The sequence below is a fragment of the Geotrypetes seraphini genome, chromosome 1, assembly GCF_902459505.1.
Source record: "Geotrypetes seraphini chromosome 1, aGeoSer1.1, whole genome shotgun sequence".
Taxonomy (NCBI): Eukaryota; Metazoa; Chordata; class Amphibia; order Gymnophiona; family Dermophiidae; genus Geotrypetes; species Geotrypetes seraphini.
Genome location: NC_047084.1, coordinates 343,785,215 through 343,806,769, shown reverse-complemented (window position 1 = coordinate 343,806,769; position 21,555 = coordinate 343,785,215). Strand labels below are relative to the sequence as shown.

General features: G+C 43.0%; 1 protein-coding gene across 3 annotated transcripts in view; it reads right to left on the bottom strand.

The window, feature by feature from the left end:
* EPGN (epithelial mitogen) overlaps nt 1-21,555 on the bottom strand; it is a 136,048-nt gene that overhangs the window by 103,543 nt on the left and 10,950 nt on the right. Inside the window, exon 1 of one of the 3 annotated variants that reach the window (XM_033940542.1) lies at nt 18,921-18,999. The exons of the other annotated variants lie outside the window; for them this stretch is intronic. The gene's annotated coding sequence lies outside the window, so the exon portion shown is untranslated. Of the gene's footprint in view, nt 1-18,920; nt 19,000-21,555 lie in introns of those variants that run through there. 3 annotated transcript variants of the gene reach the window in all.

The following is a 21,555-nucleotide window of genomic DNA, read 5'->3' as shown; positions in this document are numbered from 1 at the left end:
CAAGACCAGGGGAAAGGAAGGAAGGAGGGAGGAAGAGAAAGATAGAAGAGGAGATGCCAGATAATGGAGGGGAAGGGGGAGTTGGAAGGAGAGGAGAGAGATGTCAGGGCATGGGGGGAGGGAAGGGAAACTAAGGAGGCAAATGCCAGACCAGAGGAGAAGGAGGTGCCAGAGCATCGAGGGAAAGAGATGCCAGGGCATGGGGGGGAAGGGAAGGAGATAGAGATGCTAGACCATGGTGTGGAGTGGGAAGGAAGGAAAGGAGAAGAGAGAGCGAGATGCCAAAGTATAGGGGAGGGGTGGATACAGAAAAATGGAGAGGGTGAAGTTGAAATGAATCATGTACAAAGGAGAGAAGGGGCACAGGATATTGAAGGGACATAGAAAGAGGGAAGATGCCATATGGAAGAGAAAGAGAGTAGACAGTGGATGGAAGGTGCAGAGAGTGTGGGCAGTGGATGGAAGGGGCAGAGAGAGTGTGGCAGTAGATGGAAGCGGTAGAGAGAGTGTGGGCAGTAGATGGAAGGAGTAGAAAGAGAGGGCAGAAGCTGGATGGAAGGGGCAAAGGGGGGGGTGCAGATGTTGCATGGAAGGGACAGATGACAAATGCTGTATAGAAAGAAGAGAGCGAAGAGAAGATGATTAAAGCAGAAATGACAAAAGGTAGAAAGATTTTTTTGTTGCTTTCCTTAGAATCAAGTAGTATTGTAATTGTATTGATAAAAGTTTATAAATAGCAAATGGAAATAAGGCAATTACTCTTTGTATCTTCGCTGTATATGTACAGTCTCTTCCTCTGTAAACCGTTTTGAACTGTTTGTGGTATAGCGGTATACAAAAAGAAAGTTATTATTAACACCAGCATTGAGCTAGCATTAGTTCTAGAAGCGTAGCCCGTAGTAATTTCCTGCGTGCATTAAAAACGCTAACGCACCTTAGTAAAAGGAGCCCTTAGTTTCTAATATATTAAATCCAAAATTATCTCTTAAAATTATTGCAAAACCTCCTCCCCTTTTGTTTTCTCTGCAAAGTGGAATTCTATAACCTTTTGGTAATAGATCACCTATTACAGGGTTGGTGGGAGATTTTAGCCATGTCTCTATTAGAAAGAGGTGGCACTGTACCAAAGATACTGTAAGTTAAATCCCTACTGTTGATTATGAAGTATATAGGAAAAAATAAGTAAACTATTCATAAAAATAAGAATATAAGATAAAATAAGATAAAATAAAATAAAATGAGGGACTAATGAGGATTGCGGCCCATTATATTACACAATGGGCAATCTGAAGATCCCTGAAGAAGCTATTATGCTTTATCACCACTGTTATGTCTACTGTTGACAGTTTTTCTATCTGTAACTCTGTTAGAAAGAGACATCTCAATTTTTCTTCTTTCAACCAATCATGTATTGATTGGAATTTACCTCTAACAGATCTAGAATTTAGATATACACATGAAAGATATACACAGATGAGGCTGGACTCATTTAGAGCACTGGTCTTTGACCTGGGGGACCGCCGTGTGAGCGGACTGCTGGGCACGATGGACCACTGGTCTGACCCAGCAGCGGCAATTCTTATGTTCTAAGAGAAAGATATTCTGCAATAATTTAAGGTTAAGGCAGGATAGAAGTTGCTAATGTAATGTAAAATTGGGATACATTTAGAGCAATAAAGTACCCTTGCTCTTTTCCTAGTGGTATGCAGATTATTACGCCTGTCAGAGATTACTCTAATGGGGTGAGGACCTTGTTCAGTACAGTCTATTAGAATTCAATAGGGATAAGAAAATGTCAATTGATTATTTATCCTCTACAATGAATAATGAACAAGGATCAGTGTGGAAGAAAATACCTTTGTAATCTACCAATCTGAGCAAATCAGAAAAAGAATGAAATAGAGTTGTGACTTCATCTTGCCTATGTTGTTTGATGATTGAAATAACAATAGAAGGTTTTAGCTTAAGAAATTTGAGTAGAATATGAAACTACAAATATCATTAAAATGTAACATGTCAAGCATCAAATAAAATAAAGAATTATGCTTACTACAGAAAAAGCAATTGTGAGAATCCTGAAATTACGCAAACCTGCTTGAAGGAGGAGGAGTCTGATTGTAGTCAGACATAAAAATCAGAGGAGTGAATAGAGGATTGATCTTGTCACAGTGTTACATGAGTGTGCTTTGTATCTGGTACAATTATTTTCTCTTCCAAATTTAGATGAGTAGGTTATGAAATCTAAAATTACCCAATAGTTTGCAAAAGATAAAGGCACTTGCTGAACAATGAAGCTTATGATTTAGAAAGGAAAGTAATCTTTTGAGACAATAATTTCTGTCAATAAACAAGTTTCATTCTAGATTGTCCATAAACTAGTAAATGAATTGTTCTATCCACTTCTATGAAATATATTGCAATGCATTTAGAAAAGTAAATAGGAACATATGAACATAACAATTTCCATACTAGGCCAGACCGAAGGTCCATCAAGCCCAGTTACAAGTATCTGGCAAATCATCTTTACAATAAAGATCCTGTCTATAATTATAGTCTTGCAAAGTCTCATTAGATTATTGTGTACAGTTTTGCTAGAGTTATTTTGCTTTATAGTCAGTAAAAATTCAGTGGAACTTATCCAGCTGAAATTGGCTGCTATTGAGATTAGGTCCATACCAGAATTTTCAGCAGCTCACCGTGGTATTAAGGTAATGCTGGGGCAGGATGGAGATGGACTGTTTGTGGAACTTCAGATTCAGGGGGGAAATTATCAACATGGTCTATGGTTAAGATGTGTTATTTTACAGTTAACAAGTTTCAAGTTTATAAAAATTTTGATTGAATGCAAATCAAGGCTTCTAAGAGTTTTACAAATTATATTAAAAAGGGGGAGACGAAAAAGACAAATATCCACTTGACAATACTACAAATTAAATGTAAAGAACACCTAAAAGGTAGACCACAATAGGGAGGGAAGGCAATCAGGATTATTGAACAACTTTGGCTGTATTTGAAATCTATTTAAGAGTCATATGCATCTTGGAAAAGGTAAGTCTTTAAATTTCCTTTAAATTTGTCTACGTTTTTTTCCACCCTGATATACAGAGGTGAGGAAGTCCATATCGTGGGGGCTGTAATTGTGAAGGAAGTAACCCGACGTGTGCTAATAATTTTCAATGATGGTGTATGAAGAAGATACTGAGAGGAGGATCTTAAGACTCGTGTAGGTTCATGTGGAATAAGAAGTTTATGGATAAAGGCCGTTTCTTTAGTGTTTTGAGACTTAAAAGAGAGAATAGCTATTTTATAAATGATACGGTATGGAATTAGTAGACAGTGAGCAGATTTTATGACAGTGTTTTGTATCAGTTGTAAACAACGGATATCTTTTTGACAAATACCCTTATACAGTGCATTACAATAGTTGAGTTTAGATATGATAAGAGAATGAATTAAAATGTTGAGAGATAGATGGTCCAGAATATTCGCCAGGGATCGAATCATCCTTAATCTAATGAAGCAATTCTTTACTACGGCACTGATTTGTGGATGGTAAGTCAGTTTATTATCTATTATTACACCCAAGATTTTAGTGGAAGACTTGGAAATAATAGGGGTGCCATTTATTGTAATGGGAAGTCTGAGCTGAATGTTATCTTTCCATGGAATGAGAAGACATTTGAATTTTGATATACTGAGTGACAGCATATTTTTGTGGAGCCACTGACAAATATTATCTGTTTTAGAGTTAAGAAGTCTAATGTAGTCGGAGCTGCTGGCGTCAATAGGATAAATGATCTGGATATTGTCTGTGTAAGCGCAAGCAGTAAGGCCAATAGATTGGCAAAGTGTTAATAAAGGGGCCAGGTTATTAGTAACTAGCCCCCTCTTCTATGAAACCACGCTAGCGTTTTTTAGCGCAGAGAGCCGCACTGCTCCCCACGCTCATAGAATTCCTATGAGCGTCGGGAGCAGCGCGAGACATTCAGCGCGGCTCCCCACACTAGAAACTGCTAGCGCAGTTTTGTAGAAGGGTTAGGTCTCATTGCATAAAATAGAACCTGTGCTAAAACAGTACATGTTAGTGGTAAAATAATAAATAAATATATAATGCCCTCTTAATAAATTTAAATCAACTATTTATTAAACACTATTTATTTAAAATTTCACCATATACATAATACACATAACATCATTACATTCATAAAGTGTGAGCTAAAGAGCTAATTAAGGTGCTGTGAATACTTATAAATGGCTGCTATCTCAGACCTGCCATCAATTTCATTTAATTTCTCCTCAGTCTGTTGAACAGAGTCTTGTTTCTGTTAGACTATCAGAAAAAGTTTTTTTAGTCCTTGAATTACTCACAACGTTTCAGTTTTCACAGACCATTGTAGTCTTACCACAGAGAAATTTCTTTTGTCTGAATTACTTTTGTTACAATAATGTCTTAGCGGTAGCTCACATTGATAACAAAGCATCTTAGGGCTCCTTTTACTAAGATGCACTAGCGGTTTTAGCATGCACTTAGCAAGCGCTACAATGCCACATTCGCTAAATGCTATCGCCTCCATAGAGCTTGCGTGTTTTTTGTTTAGCGTGTGGTTTCCACGCACTAAAAACGCTAGCGCACCTTAGTAAAAGGAGCCCTTAGTCTGCTAGTTTGGGAACCCTCCTGCTGGCGAACATCGGAGGGTGGGGGTCGTCTTTGGGCAGGAGGGGATGGGCTCCTTCCTGTCTCGGCGAACATCAGGGGTGGGTCGTCTTCGGCCAGGAGGGGATGGCCTCCCTCTTGCCTCTGCGATCGTCGGGAAGGGGGGAGCCTACCGGTATTAGGGGTTGAGTACCCTCCTGCCATGGTCGTTCGGGGGGGATTGACAGCCGCTATACTTATCATGGCAGGGAGATCCCTTTCTGTGATAAGTATAGCAGCCGCATCTACAGTAACCCGGTTCTATAACTGGCGTCTATAACATGGACGTCGGTTACAGAATCGGGTTTATTTTAGGTGGGTCTAGGCCCAATTCTGAATAGGACGCCCGTCCCGGGCGTCCTATACAGAATCCAGGCCTAAATGCTAATGCACACATTATATTCTATGGACGCATTAGCATTTAGTGCGTGCTAATCGTTAGCATGTGCTAAACCGATTAGCACATGCTAAATCGGTTAGCGTGCACTAAATTGGTTAGCGTGCCTTAGTAAAAGAACCCCGATATGCATAAATCTTTTAGTGTGCTATGGCAGAGACATGGGTGAGTCAAGGTAATTCACTAAGGATGCATACATTATTATAGAATTTAGAGGATCTGTACCTAATTTATGTATGGATTTGCCCAGGTTTCAGTTGGCATAAATCCTTGTGCTCAACGTTGGGTGTGTTCCAACTCAGAGCACAAGCGCTCGGCACGCATCTTTTCAGCCCAAATGTGGACGAGTCCTTTAGACCCAATTATTCAGTGCTGACTAGTATCATGGTATAAAATAAAATATTCTGGCAGCTGGTATTTAAATCAAATACTGATTGCCATAGCTGAACATCTAAAAATGCACAATTAGCTGTACCTATATACATAGTAACATAGTAACATAGTAGATGACGGCAGATAAAGACCCGAATGGTCCATCCAGTCTGCCCAACCTGATTCAATTTAAAATTTTTTTTTTTTTCTTCTTCTTAGCTATTTCTGGGCGAGAATCCAAAGCTTTACCCGGTACTGTGCTTGGGTTCCAACTGCCGAAATCTCTGTTAAGACTTACTCCAGCCCATCTACACCCTCCCAGCCATTGAAGCCCTCCCCTGCCCATCCTCCTCCAAACGGCCATACACAGACACAGACCGTACAAGTCTGCCCAGTAACTGGCCTAGTTCAATCTTTAATATTATTTTCTGATTCTAAATCTTCTGTGTTCATCCCACGCTTCTTTGAACTCAGTCACAGTTTTACTCTCCACCACCTCTCTCGGGAGCGCATTCCAGGCATCCACCACCCTCTCCGTAAAGTAGAATTTCCTAACATTGCCCCTGAATCTACCACCCCTCAACCTCAAATTATGTCCTCTGGTTTTACCATTTTCCTTTCTCTGGAAAGGAAAATGATTAGACATAAATAGATATCCTATTTCCAAATATTTAAATTATTTTGAATGGTCCTAATAGGATAGCTTATTAGATGGAATATATTTTGAGAATTTTAAAAGGGAGACAACTTATTTTGGTGGGACAGAGAGGGCAAAATGGAGGAGGGGTAGCACTATACACTAAAGAGGACATCAAAGTTACCAAAATCGCAGATGTCAAGTACACCGGGGAATCCCTCTGGGTAAATTTGGCTAGGGGGAAGGACAAATGCCTGTATCTTGGTGTAGTATACAGACCTCCAAGACAACAGGAGTACATGGATATAGAATTAGTCAAAGACATTGAGAATATCACTTTGCGTGGAGACACAGTATTGTTAGGAGACTTCAATATGCCTGATGTGGATTGGAACACACTTTCCGCTACGACCAGCGGCAGCAGGAAGCTATTAACCTCTATAAAGGGAGCGAGATTCAGACAAATGGTATTAGAGCCCACTAGGGATCGGGCGATACTAGACCTAACACTCACTAACGGAGAAAGTGTCAGAGGTCTCGGTAGGCGATACGTTGGCCTCCAGTGACAACATGATATGGTTCAACCTCAGGAAAGGTTTCACTAAGTCAAGCACATCAGCCAAGGTCCTCAACTTTAAGGGCACAAACTTCGAAAGCATGGGAGATTTCGTCCATCGGGCACTGCAAAACCATGCCTAAACAGATAATGCAGAGGTAATGTGGTCAACTCTGAAATCAACCTTACACGAAGCAACCAACCGCTACGTCAAATCAGTAAGTAAACGGCGTAGAAACAATAGACTGCAGTGGTTCTCTGAGGAGATCTCAGACCTCATAAAAAAGAAGAAAAGAGCGTTCATCCTCTACAAACTATCAGGGAAGCGAGAATCCAAGGAAGACTATCTGGCCAAGTCAAAAGCGGTCAAAACGGTAGTCATGGAGGCCAAACTCCGAATGGAGGAGAACCTTGCGAAGAACATCAAGAAGGGCGATAAATCCTTCTTCCGGTATATTAGTGACAGAAAAAGAAACACAGATGGGATAGTACGCCTTAGGAAACCCGATGGGAACTATGTAGAATCGGACTCCGACAAAGCCAAACTTTTAAATGAATACTTCTGCTCGGTCATCACTTGCGAGGCGCCGGGATCCGGCCCTCAGCTGCCAATGAGGGAAAACTTGGAAGACCCGTTTCTAAATTTCGAGTTTACGCCCAGCAGTGTCTACGTGGAGCTATCAAGACTCAAGGTGAACAAAGCTATAGGACCGGACAAACTACACCCCAGGGTGCTCAGGGAGTTGAGTGATGTCCTGGCGGAACCGTTATCCGCGCTCTTCAATCTTTCCCTAAGTACAGGAAGAGTCCCGTTGGATTGGAAAATGGCTAACGTCATTCCACTCCACAAAAAGGGATGCAGGATGGAGGCTGAGAATTAAAGACCAGTGAGTCTCACATCAATAGTGAGTAAACTTATGGAAACACTAATCAAACGCCAATTGGATACGATCCTGAACGAGGAGAATCTACGAGATCCCCATCAACATGGTTTTACGAAGGGAAGGTCCTGCCAATCAAATCTGATCAGCTTCTTTGACTGGGTAACAAGAAAGCTGGATATAGGGGAGTCCCTGGATGTCGTGTACTTGGACTTCAGCAAAGCATTTGATAGCATCCCACACCGCAGATTATTGAGCAAGATGGGTTCGATGGGACTGGGTGAAACATTAACCGCATGGGTTAGGGACTGGCTTAGAGGTAGACTTCAGAGGGTAGTGGTAAACAGTACCCTCTCCGATACGATGGAGGTGATCGGCGGAGTGCCGCAGGGCTCGGTCTTGGGCCCGATCCTATTTAACATCTTCATTAGAGACTTGGCTGAGGGGCTTCAAGGTAAAATTACATTATTCGCCGATGATGCCAAACTATGCAACATAGTAGGCAACCGCACAACAGATGAAAGCACTGTGCCCGACAAAAGTTCAATGCCCGACAGTATGACACAGGACCTACTCCTGCTGGAGCATTGGTCAAAGACTTGGCAACTAAGTTTCAATGCCAAAAAATGCAAGGTCATGCACCTTGGCGGCAAAAATCCATGTAGGACTTACACCCTAAATGGTGAGATCCCAGCAAGGACTGTAGCAGAACGTGACTTGGGGTGATTATTAGCGAAGACATGAAGACTGCCAATCAAGTGGAGAAAGCTTCATCCAGGGCTAGACAAATCATGGGCTGTATCTGTAGAAGTTTCGTCAGCCATAAACCTGATGTCATAATGCTGTTGTACAGATCCATGGTGAGACCTCATCTGGAATACTGTGTACATTTCTGGAGGCCGCATTATCAAAAAGATGTGCGGAGAGTTGAGTTGGCTCAGCGAATGACCACCAGGATGGTCTCAGGACTCAAGGATCTCCCGTATGAGGAACGACTGGGTAAGTTGCAGCTGTAATGTAATGTAATGTAATGTAATTTATTTCTTATATACCGCTACATCCGTTAGGTTCTAAGCGGTTTACAGAAAATAAAATAAACATTTTAACAAGACAGCATTGATCTAAATACTTTGGAAGGTAGAAGAGAGGAGAGAAAGGAATAGAAGCAGAAGGGGGAGCCGTTGAACAGTGGAATTCTGGAGAAATTTAAATGATAGAAATAGAACAAAACAAAGACAAAAGGCAAAACAATAGATAAGATTAAAGATAAATCATAAGCTGGAAAGAAAAATAAAATAAAACTTTGTCTTCAATCCACGGTTTCAGCGTCAGTGATGAAGTGGAGCAAGTAAGTTTAGGAGGAGCGACTGACGTTTCCAGAAAGGGCTTCTTCAGGGAAGAGACGAGGAACGCAGAGAGAGGGGAGACATGATCGAGACATTCAAATATGTCACGGGCCGTATCGAGGTGGAAGAGGATCTCTTTTTCCTTAAAGGACTCATGGCAACAAGAGGGCATCCGTTGAAAATCAGGGGTGGGAAATTTCATGGCAACATCAGAAAATATTTCTTCACCGAAAGGTGGTTGACCGCTGGAATAATCTTCCACAACAGGTAATTGAGGCCAGCAGCGTGCCAGATTTTAAGAAAAGATGGGATTGGCATGTGGGATCTCTTCATGGAGGTAGTTAGGGGGTAGGCCATTAGTGTGGGCAGACTAGATGGGCTGTGGCCCTTTTCTGCCGTCATTTTCTATGTTTCTATGTTTCTAAATTGTATTGCTGCAAGAGTAAGTGCTAACAGGAATTAATAGCAAAAGTGACACAGATACAGTGATAATCCAGTAAATATCAATAAATCACTCATTCACATGGACCATGCAACAAGGTAAAGAATGCATATGCATAGGCCAGACTCAATATGTCAAGGGTGGAAAAAGCCTCAGGTACAAGATCCTCCCACCATCCACAGATGGGATTTAAGATGTTAGGGCTAAAACAACATAGGCATAAAAACCCATCATTGACACTGTATAACTAGCATGTGCTAAATTGGTTAGCGCACCTTAATAAAAGGACCCCTTACTTCATATTTACAAATACTTTGAGTTCTATACTTGCCTATGCCATTTTAAATTTGCATAAACCGGTACTTCATTTGGTTTTAAAGAGAACTCACATTACAAGTTTATAATACTAACAATTACCTGAGGGTTTGGGCAGTTCCTGGGAACTAATTCTCTCACTGCTTTAAAAGTCCTGGCAAATTAACCTGTCTAGCCAGGGCAGTGATTCCCAGGAAATGCCCTTCCCATCAGCCATTATTACTTAACTCTAGCATCAAATAAGCACTTAAAGATGTTCTCTGGTATAAGAACATTCCACGTGAATTTATTCTCCCAATAAATGAAGGTCAAGCAGAGATTTAAAATCAGTAAACTACACATTAACCATGCTCAGTTTTGAACATACTGGCTACAATCAAAATCAAATACTGGAAGAAGGCAAGATCTCTTAGAGAATGGCACAATGAAAGAATTTGTCACTGTCCCCATCCCCACAGATAATCGCAGGAAAGCATCCCATGCCATTCTTTAGTGTTTATCTCAACCTCAGTCCTTCTACACCAGCATTCCCCAATGCAAGGCTTGAGGGTCAGTGGCTATACCCATTCATACTCTGATTCTTCCCGTTCTCCTTAAAGAATGACATGGGGATGATTTCCCATGGTTATCTGCAGGGTCAGGGATGGTACCAAATTCTATCACCGTGTCGTTTCTTATTTTCAGTACCTTCCTCTGATAAATTTTCTTCCTATCTTCTCACTGACTTTGACTCTTGGCTTATCATTCTTCCTTAAACCATCTTCTCTTTCATTCTTGGAGACTTTGGGGCTCATTTAAAAAAAAAGTTCTAAAAGTGGCCATAATCGGTACTTGGACAATCAAAAAGCCAGATCATCCAAGTACTGACAATCAATGCTAGTTTTAGACATATCTAAAACCAGCTTAGGCCTTTACCCTGCCTCTGAATGCCTAGAACGAAAAGAGGCATTTTTAGAGGAGGGGAAAGAGCGGGAGGTGGGCCGACCTAGACTTAGTTGTACTGCAAGTATAACCAAAAGTCTAGGAGATCGCCCAGTCAGAACTTATACGTTTTGACTTAGACCAAGTCAAAACAGGTATAAGTTCCCAATAGGGGCCACTGAGCTGATCGCGGCTGCCACAAACAGCTCAGCAGCCCCAGCAACCTGCCCGCCCCATGGCAATGATTGCGGCTGGAGAGATGCATAATCTCTCCTGCTGCAATCCCCCCTGAACTGCCCAATACCAGCAGGACAGATGCCCAATCTCTCCTGCCGAAGGCACACCCCCCGCGACTACTGGCAGGCGGGATCTCAAGCCCTCCTGCCGAAGACGGCACCCCAACACTCACCCCATGAATACTAGCAGGATGGATCCCAAGCCCTCCTGCCGAAGACAGCATCCCAACACCCCCCATGAATATTGGCAGGAAGGATCCCAAGACCTCCTGCCAAAGACGGCACCCGAAACCCCCCCCCCCACGAGTACCGGCACACTTACACCCCAAACCCACCCTCGGCGACTACCGGCAGGAGGTATCTGAAGCTCTCCTGCCAAAGATGGCCCCCCATCCCCCAGCGAACCTCCCCAATTTCCCCCTAATAACCCACCCCCTCCAACTACCCTGGAATCCCCCTCACTAACCTTTTCAGTTGGCCGGATGGCCGAGTGCCCAGTCCGGCCGGCTGGCAGGCCCACCATCCTCAGAATGGCAGGCCTGCCCCTTCCCAGTGCATTGTGGGATGCACCGGGGAGGGGCCTAGAGCTTGATTGGCCCAGGCGCCTAAGGCCCGCCTATAGGAGGGGTCTTAGGCAACTAGGCAAACCAAAATTGGCCCAGTTGCCTGAGGTCCCTCTTATGGGCAGGCCTTAGGTGCCTGGGCCAATCAGGCCCTAGGCACCTCCCCCGTGCATCCCACAATGTACCGTGAAGGGGCAGGCCCACCATTCCGAGGACCAGGCTGGGACCCATCCAGCTGACCAACTGAAAAGGTTAGTGGGTGGCGGGGATTTCCAGGGTAGTGGGGGATTTGGGTTAGTGGGGGGAGCATTCAGGGGGGAGTTCATGGGGGTTTCACGGGGGGGCATCTTCGGCAGGAGGGCTTGGGATCCCTCCTGCCGGTATTTGTGTGTGTGTGTGGGGGGGGTGTTGGGGTGCCGTCTATGGCAGGAGGGCTTGGGATTCCTCCTGCAGTATTCATGGTGGGGTTTGGGGTGCCATCTTCACCAGGAGGGCCTGGGATCTTTCCTGCCAGTATTCGTGGGAGGTGTTGTTGGGGTGCCATCTTCAGCAGGATGGCTTGAGATCCCTCCTGCCGGTATTCGGGGGGGGGGGGGTCGGGGTGCCTTCTTTGGCAGGAGGGCTTGGAATCTCTCCTGCTGGTATTATTGGGGGGTTGTCAGGAGGCCATCTTCGGCAGGAGGGCCTGGGCTCCCTCCTGCTGGTTTGGGGGTTTTATCGGGGGGGAAGGGGGGGGCGCAATCGCAGCAGGACAGATTAGGCATCTCTCCTGCCGTGATTGTTGCAATGTGGAGGGGGGCAGATGCAGGATTCTGTAACCAGTGTTGTTTTTTGACAGACACCGGTTACAGAATCCTGTTAGGCAAAGGACTGGCCCCTCCTTCGCCTAAAAGGTCTGAGTTTGGGCGTTTGGGACTTGGGTGATTTTTTGGTTGGGAATGTGGTGTAGGGATAGACATAGTAGCAGTCTGCCGAGTAGATTGCTGAATGTGCAGGTAGGCCATTCTCAAAAAACATTTCCCTGCTGCCAAGTTTAGCATCTACTGACTTAGGCCAAAAGGGGACTTAGATTTTTTTTTTTTATAATGCCCCTCTTTAGCTTCTGTGTTGATATGCCTTGATTTAACCTCTTCCTTTGATATCCTATGTACTGCCTCAACGCACAGGTATAACTGATATCTTGTCTTATCCTTTCTTCCATCTACTGTCTCAGACTTTTCCCTTTCATCCTTTTCTTCTTTGACCATCATCTTATAAGTTTCACACTTAACCATCCTATGCTGCAGTCTCGTTCAGTCACCAACACCATTTTCAGGAATATCCAGAATATCATCTACAGCCGAGGTCTCAAACTTGCGTCCCGCCAGGTACTATTTTGAGGCCATGGGTATGTTTATCATAATCACAAAAGTAAAATAAAACAGTTTCTTGATCATATGTCTCTTTAGCTATAAATTACAATATTATTATTATTAAGACTTAAGGCTCCTTTTATTAAGGTGCATTAGGGCCTTAATGCGCAGAATAGCACGCGCTAAATTGCTGCACATGCTAGACCTTAATGCCAGCATTGAGCTAGCGTTATTCTAGAAGCGTACTGTGTGTTGTAGCGCACGGTAATTTAGTGCGTGCGCTAAAAATGCTAGCGCTACTTAGTAAAAGGAGCCTTTAGCCAAAAGGAAAGATTTATAAACTACAAAGAGTTTTACCTCATGCAAAATTGTCATTTCTTTAATAAGACAACTATTTTTTTCTGAGGCCCTCCATGTACCTACAAATCCAAAATGTGGCCCTGTAAAGGGTTTGAGTTTGAGACAACTGATTTATACAATTGTCTCATCTCTCCTCTCTAAGCCATAACACTGGCAAATATTGTTGATGTAGCAGTTTCTTTTTATAGAACTATGGGGTTCATTGTCCAAACAGAAAAATGTCCCCCCAAAAAGCACAAAGCAGCAGATGGACATTTCTTTCACTAAAGCTTCCAAACCCCTATTTTCAAAACTCCTTTTTAAGACTTTATATAGTTCATCTAAATATCAAGAGGTGGGCTGGCGAGGTAAGTGCTCTAATGCTCATAGGAATTTCTATGAGCATTAGAGCATTTTCTGCACTGACCTGCGCTAAAAAAACCTCTAGTGCAGCTTGATAAAAAGGGTCATATAGATAATAGTGAGTCTCCCGTAGCAAATGCATAAAAGCCCATAGGAATTGAATAGATTCGGTGCATTTGCTGCAGGAAACTCGCTATCATAGCTTTATAAAAGGGGCCCCTAAATCTTCTATATATAAACACTTCTCCCTCTGTATTCGCGGTTTCAGCAATTGCGGTTTTGATTATACACGGTTTTTAGCTTGCTGGCTCCTCCTCCCAAATTGTGTCAGCTTGCATAGAGAAATCGCTGATTCCAAACGTTTACAGAGAAAATTGCTGATTCCCATCCCTTTCTTCACCCTGTTTTGCCTCTCCTTCAGGAACAGGCCAGGTCTCCCACCAGGTTATTCGCGGTTTCACCATATTCATGATGTTTTTTAATAGAAAACAGCGAATTACATATGAAAAAGTTATTCGCGGTTTTTCTGTATTCACGGATCTGTTAATCCCCTATTACAATGAATACAGAGGGAGAAGTGTAAATTCAAATCACCTAATGTTACCAAATCATTGAAAATTGTAAAATAATATAAAACAACATCAAATGATTTTTGATAAATTGATGACCAATTGTCTGGGGGTCTATAAATCAGAATCATCCCCAAATTTCTCATAGATACTACATCTGAAAATTGACATATCATTAACTCCAAATTTGACTCTATAATTGAATCAAGTAACCTAATTGAATAAAATATTTATAAATGAAAGCTAAACCACCACCTCTTTTCTCCTTACAAAGACAATAGATTACCTTATAACCTAAGGGACAAATATCCAAAACAACTGGGGAACTCCATTACTATTTATGAACGCAGCACTGTACATTAAAAATGCATGAGACAGTCCCTGATCGAAAGAGCTTACAATCTTTAATGCCCCCTCTCCTCCTCCTACCTCTTACAAAGTAATATAACAATACCTCTTTTTCTCCTCTTCCTCTTTGTGATCATTCACTTACAGAGCTCCACCTATCCATTAGTTCAAAATATTATGAAATCATGGAAAGAAAATGTCAATGTAGTACCCCAAACCTCCAAGAAAAAAAATGTTTTTCCCCAGCTCCCTCTTTGCCCAGATATGATCCATCCACATAAGCTGGTGTATGGTATTTGTCCAGTGCCAAAATTAGGGTTGCTCATGACAATATAATCTTTTAACCTATAAATCACAGGTGATAAAACCATCCATGTCTTTCCTCCTCTGAATCTGTATCTCATTCACATCATCAAATAATATTACCTTGGGACCACAGTCAGCTCTTAACCCAGTGGTATCCATAAAGATCTCTGAACTGGGCCAAAAGGGCTCCTTTTACTAAGGAACGCTAGCGTTTTTAGCGCACGCAGGAAATTACCGTGCGCTACACTTCTAGCACGTGCTATTCCGCGTGTTAAAGCCCTAATGCGGCTTAGTAAAAGGAGCCCTAAATCAACCACTATAATTTTAACACACAAACGTGGCAAATGCAAGGCTTTAGTGCCAACAGAACATATATATATATATATATATATATTAAAGAGAACCATCATTACAATAATTAGGTTTTCTGTATATGACACAATGAGTTTCTGCTGCACCTGGCATCATCCTTAATAAACAATTGCTATTCCTATGGAATTCCTATGCATTCATTTGTGTGCGCTGGGTTTGTTAGCACATCTTGAAAAATATAGGGCTCCTTTTACAAAGCCATGGTAGCAGCTGCTGCTGCGGTAATCGCTCCGATGCCCACAGGGACTTAATAGCTGCTACCATGGCTTTGTAAAAAGGGGGGTTAGTGTGCACAGAATTGATTCAATGTATATTATTTAATGTGCATTGAAAATTCTAAAGCACATTGAGGGGCCCTATTACCAAACAGCAGTAAAAAAGCAGCCTTAGTGGGTGCTTACAAGGGTCATTCCCACACGCTAAGGGCTCCTTTTACAAAGGCGCGCTAGTGGTTTTAACGCTCACTTAGCGCTTGTTAAAATGCCACACGCGCTAGCCGCTACCGCCTCCTTTTAAGCAGGCGGTCATTTTTCAGCTAGCGCGCGCTAACCTCGTGCGTGGGCTAAAAACGCTAGCGCACCTTAGTAAAAAGAGCCCTAAGGCTATTTTTTTCCCACTGGGGTAAAGTTGCCGCTTATTCCATTTTTCTTATTAATAGCCACACTCTATTTTCCCATTAGTGCAGGACCATCTCTGTGCCGCCCCCTACCACTGCCCATTAAGGGCTCACGAATTAAACATGTGCTAATCAGCGTGCGGCAATGTAGCTGCGTAAATCGATTAGCACAGAATGTGCTCACTCTCCATTCCCAGCACTAATAAAATTATTTTTTATTTTTTAGTACATGGGCAGTGTTTGCTGATCCTAAAATTATTGTAGAAAGCCTTAGCGCTTACTGCAGCTTTGTAAAAGGGCACCTAAGGTTTTTTTTTTAACTAAATTGTTTGAAACAAAAAGGCCCAAATTCCCTAAACGGTGCCGATATTGGCGGCCACCAATCGCATGTCAATTATCCAAGGGCGCTGGGAAACATAGGTACTAGAAATGTAGGCCAGGCGCCTAAGTAGGCACTTTACTACAGCTAACATCACTTCCGGCGTTAGCCAGACCTATAGGTAGGTGCTTTAAATTTAATGTTAATTGTGTTTAGGCCCCATTTATAGAATTTCCCTCAAAAAAGTCCAAAATAGGGACTTGTATAAAGCTGACATTCTAAAGCAGTGGGCACTGGAAGATTGAATGACTTGCCCAGGATTTGACCTCACAACCTCTGGGTGCAGAGGCAGCAGTAGAGAATGACCCAGGGACAAATTTGTCCCTGTCCCCGCAGGAACTCAATTGTCCCCTCCCCATCAGTTTTGTCGCTGTCCCTGCCCCATTCCTGCAAGCTCTGCCTTAATTGCACAAGTCTCGAACACTTATTTTGAGACTTATGCAGATGAGGACAGAGCTTGCAGGAATGGGGCAGGGACAACAACAAAATTGACAGGGATGGGAAAATTGAGTTCCCACGGGGACGGAGACAAATTTGTCCCCGTGTCATTCTTTAGCCAGCAGCTCTACCAGTGAGCCACACCTTCCCCCATGGGGAATGTTATCCCAAAATGACTGCAAAATAATCATAAAATGTTTTCCATGCACATCCCTGGTTTCTGCAAAGATCATACGAGATCATATTATGCTTGGTTACTAGCTAGAGAAAACCAAGAGGTCAATAATCAAACATTTGCTGCTGCCATAGAGGCTGTGTGTGCTGCCTCTTATTTTCCCAGGGACACTCCAGGCGATGCCTCCTTTTGAAAATGAACTTGTAGTCTCTAGACTAGAGTACAAAGCATTTCTGGTCTTGCAAGGAGTTTCATGATTTTGTCTTTTTATAGCTTTCACAAACACTCTTCGCCTCTCTGTGTAGCAACAAGATTTCATTCTTGAGTTTACTCATAAAATTCCTCTTGAGCAAGGTGTCACATTCAATGATAGAAAAATATGTTGCGGTTCTGAAAATATGCAGGGCAGGAACTAAATATATAGGCTTGACATGTGAATACATTCCTAACTTTAAATTATGAATGAATTGTTCAAACTTCACAGACCTTTTCCTTCTGGGTTATATGTTCTTATACTCTGGTGTCATGTCTGCATGATATGAAAGCAATGCCACGACTTCACATAGTAATATAGTAGATGACAGCAGATAAAGACCCGAATGGTCCATCCAATCTGCCCAACCTGATTCAATTTACATTTTTTTTTTTTTTAATTTTTCTTCTTAGCTATTTCTGGGCAAGAATCCAAAGCTCTACCCGGTACTGTCCTTGGGTTCCAACTGCTGAAGTCTCCGTCAAAGCTCACTACAGCCCATCTACACCCTCCCACCCATTGAAGCCCTCCCCAGCCCATCCTCAAGCAAAAGGCCTTATATAGACACATACCATGCATGTTTGACCAGTACTGGCTTTATTCTTCAATATTTACTATTATTTTCTGATTCTAGATCCTCTGTGTTCATCCCACGCTTCTTTGAACTCCGTCACCGTTTTCCTCTCCACCACCTCTCTCCACCATTACATCCATTGGCTGTTTTCTGCTCTTTTGCAATCAGATTTTCTCTAAATTTCATATGTCCTTTCAACTTCCTTAGACAAGTCACTGCAGTGATAATCTCAAAAAAATCAGAAATAGTTTTTTACCTCAATATTATCAAAAGCATCAGTTCTACAAGGAGGTAATCATTGAAAGTATTCATTCATGTTACATCTGGAGGAGGAGTAGCTTAAAGGGGTTAGTGCGCTGAGAACTTGGGGAACTGAGTTCAGTTCCCACTGCAGCTCCCTGTGACTCTGGACAAGTCACTTAAGGCCAGATTCTGCCAAGTATTACCTGGCACCTCCAACACCAGTGCCAGTCACGTGTCAATCATGTACCAGCAGACAAAATAAGGAATGGAATTATCCTAAAAAGACTGGTGAACATAAGCTGTTATAAAAAGTCCTTTAATTCATCCAATGGTTTAAATAGCTTTATTCATCCAATATCTCAATGACTCGACATGTACGTGTTTCGGTCAAACTGGTCTGCTTCAGGAGTCTAAAAATATATATTGTAGCGTGGCCGGCCCTCAAGGCTCGCAGTAACCGGCCCGCGCTTACAATATTCTCCCCAGCGTGCTTCCTCAAGATGGAGGAAGTCCCTGTTGTGCATAAACTTAACCTATGTGTATAAACAGGATGGCCTCACACAGGTAAGTAATGAAACAAAAATCAAATTTATTGTTCAACTGGCAAGTCCAAAAAAAATGCATCAAAAGAAAATGTATTCCAAAGGTCTTTGGCAAACTTATGAAGAACAACATAATCTGCTAGTAACCAGCCTGGTCTGGATATCTGTCTCAAAGTTCTTTATCAATGTCTCAGGTGTAACAGAGTTTCTTGATAGTCCTTGACTCTACCAGAGTCTTATTGGTAAACAGGCCAACTATGCATGGTGCACTGCACTGTGCAGCGCTGCCTCATTAAATGCAGTAACAAAGATTGGCAGATTTGTCAAAGGGTTCCTTGTTAGCAATAGAAAAGAAACCTGCAAATTATTCACCAAGGTACTGTGTAAATCCTGTCTCAAACTTCCAGGATATTCACACTTTCTGAAAAGAACTTGCTGAAATTCCTTCCCCAGCAGTCCTCTTGGTAAGCAAGAGAGAAAAAAAAACCTTCTCATACAAGCACACCTTGGGCTAGCATACATTCCATTAATTAGCAGACTTCAAGAAAATCCTCATGTTCAACAGAAATGGAAACATTCAACAAAACTCAGCACAAAAAAAACCCAATTCCAAACTAATTGATTTCCATTTCTTCAAATAGTCCCACCTCTGGTAAAGTGTTACAATCCATAGCTTCACCTTCTGTATTTACCAGGGTTGTATCTTCTGGTTCTGTGTCCAACATTTCAAAGTCCCTTGTCTCAGGGGGACTTGGAGGCTCCTTCCACCTGAGAGCTTCTCCTCTGTCTCCTCTCCTCTTGGTCAGCCAGCTCTCTAAATGCTGCCAAGCTGCTGTACCACGCCCAGCCCTACTCCGGGGCTGAACTTCTTTCAGCTGTGGTTGCCTTCTCCCCTGCTTAGCCAGCTTTCCACAAAATGGAGGATTTAAAGGGGCCCTACCAGATTTCATCAGGCTGTGTTCTGCATTAGGTTTAAACACAGCCTGTGCTTCCTGTTCTTGTTCTTGCCTAACAGGGACAACATGGTTAGCCCGGACTAGTTTCAGGGGGTGTTTTTTATCATTCTTCCCTGGCACAAGGCCGGCATTGGACTCGGGCTTGTGACAATACGCATACATTAAAATCATACAAATGCATGGCTGAAACATGTACATGCTACATGCTAAAGTCCTTTCTAGGATCTCACCATTTAGGGTGACCTTGCATTTTTTGGCATTGAAACTTAGTTGCCAAGTCTTTGACCAATGCTCAAGCAGGAGCTGGTCCTGCGTCATACTGTCAGACATTGAGCTTTTGTCGGGCACTGTGCTTTCATCTGTTGTGCGGTTGCTTACCATGTTGCATAGTTTGGCGTCATCGGCAAATAATGTAATTTTACCTCGAAGCCCCTCAGCCAAGTCTCTTACGAAGATGTTAAATAGGATCGGGCCCAAGACCGAGCCCTGCGGCACTCCGCTGATCATCTCCGTCGTATCGGAGAGGGTACCGTTTACCACTACCCTCTGAAGTCTACCTCTAAGCCAGTCCCTAACCCATGTGGTTAATGTTTCACCCAGTCCCATCATGTACCAGCACCAGTTATACAATCTCAGCCATATGTAAAGTAGACACCAGACTTGAAGGCCTATATTTCCAGTGCCTACTTTACATGAGAATTGCATCCACAGGAGCTCCTACTGGCACCTAAGGTTATTTCCAGCAAAAGCCTTGCCCATTATGACCGTAGGCATTGGTAGGTGCCTCTGTGGAAGGGACATCAGCAGCCTGTTCTGTAGGCACATACATTTTTTTAAAAGTTAGGTTTTAATTGGTTTTAAACAATGTGGTCAATTATTGCATCGTTTATCTCCAGTTAAACCAATTAAGTTAAGTGGCAGTAGGATGCCTACTGCTGCCTAACTTTTAGTGTCCCTATGAGAATCAGGGCCTTAATCCTCTATTGCCCCAAGTACAAAATAAGGACTTGTATATAACTTGTAAACTGCTTTGATTGTAATCACAGAAAGAGTACAATATATGCTCGAATATAAACTGACTTGAATATAAATGGAGGTAACCTTTTTTCCCCCAAAAAAGGAGGAAAAAAGTTTGACTCGAATATAAACCAGGGGGGTTAATATTCAAGTGCAGTGCCTTGTCATGCCCTGAAAGTCTCTTGACTTCCTCCTGTTAGGTTCTGTACCCTGTCCCCCCCTCCCTCCAGATACCTTGCAGGCCTCTACTGGGCCTGCTGTAAGTCCTGGTGGGCAAGCGGTGGGCAAAGACAGCAGGGATCCCTCCCGCCTCCTGTCCTAGCTGAGTCTAAAATTTTTTACCTCCCCTGCATACCTTTAGAATCCCTGGTGGTCCAGCAGTGAACTGCAGCAGGAGTGATCTTCCTTCGCTCATGCCTGTATAGAGCCACTAGCTGACTGGCTACCATGAGTTCTCATGGGACCGTGAGAATTCATGGAAGCCAATCAGCAGTTCTGCACGGGCAGGAGCAAAGGAAGGTCGCTCCTGCCTGTGCAGAGCCACTAGCTGATTAGCTGCCGCAAGTTCACGGCAGCCAATCAGCTAGCAGCTCTGCACGGGCAGGAACGAAGGTTGCTCCTGCTCGTGCAGAGCTGGTAGCTGATTAGCTGCTGTAAGTTCATGGCAGCCAATCAGCTTTCAGCTCTGCAAGGGCAGGAGTGACCTTCCTTTGCTCCTGCCCATGCAGAGCCACTAGCTGATTGGCTGCCACAAGTTCTTGCGGTTCCGCTGGACTACCAGGTCTCATAGCAGGCCCGGCAGAGGCCTGCAACAGGCTTGGGAAGGGTATGTGTCAGTACGGACCCGAATATAAACCAAGACCCATATTTTGGGCCATTTTTTTGGGCCCAAAAATCTCAGTTTATATTCAAGTATATATGGTATATCAAGTCCCATCCTCTTTCTATTTTAGTTTATTTTAGTATAGGCCTTCTTTCTACTACAGCCTATGAGTATCTACATAGCATTGGAGCATTTAGCACCCCAGGCCACAGTAGAAACCTCTACTGTGGCTTAGTAAAAGGGGGACATAATTCCTACTCTAAATAGAAACTAGTTCCAATACTTGAATTTGGACCCCTTTTACAAAGCCACAGTAGCAATTCCTGGCACGGCAAATGCAAAGCAGCCCATTCAATTCCTTTGTGCTGTGCCACATTTGCTGTGCTGGGACGTGCTATTGCGGATTTGAAAAAGGGGTCCTTTATTTTCACGTTACGGGAGGGTGGCGGTTGTCACATAGATCTCAGACTGACTGTGAAAGTGCTCGGCAGAAGTCAGGCACTAAAGACCTGGTTTTGCCTCCCTGGCGTG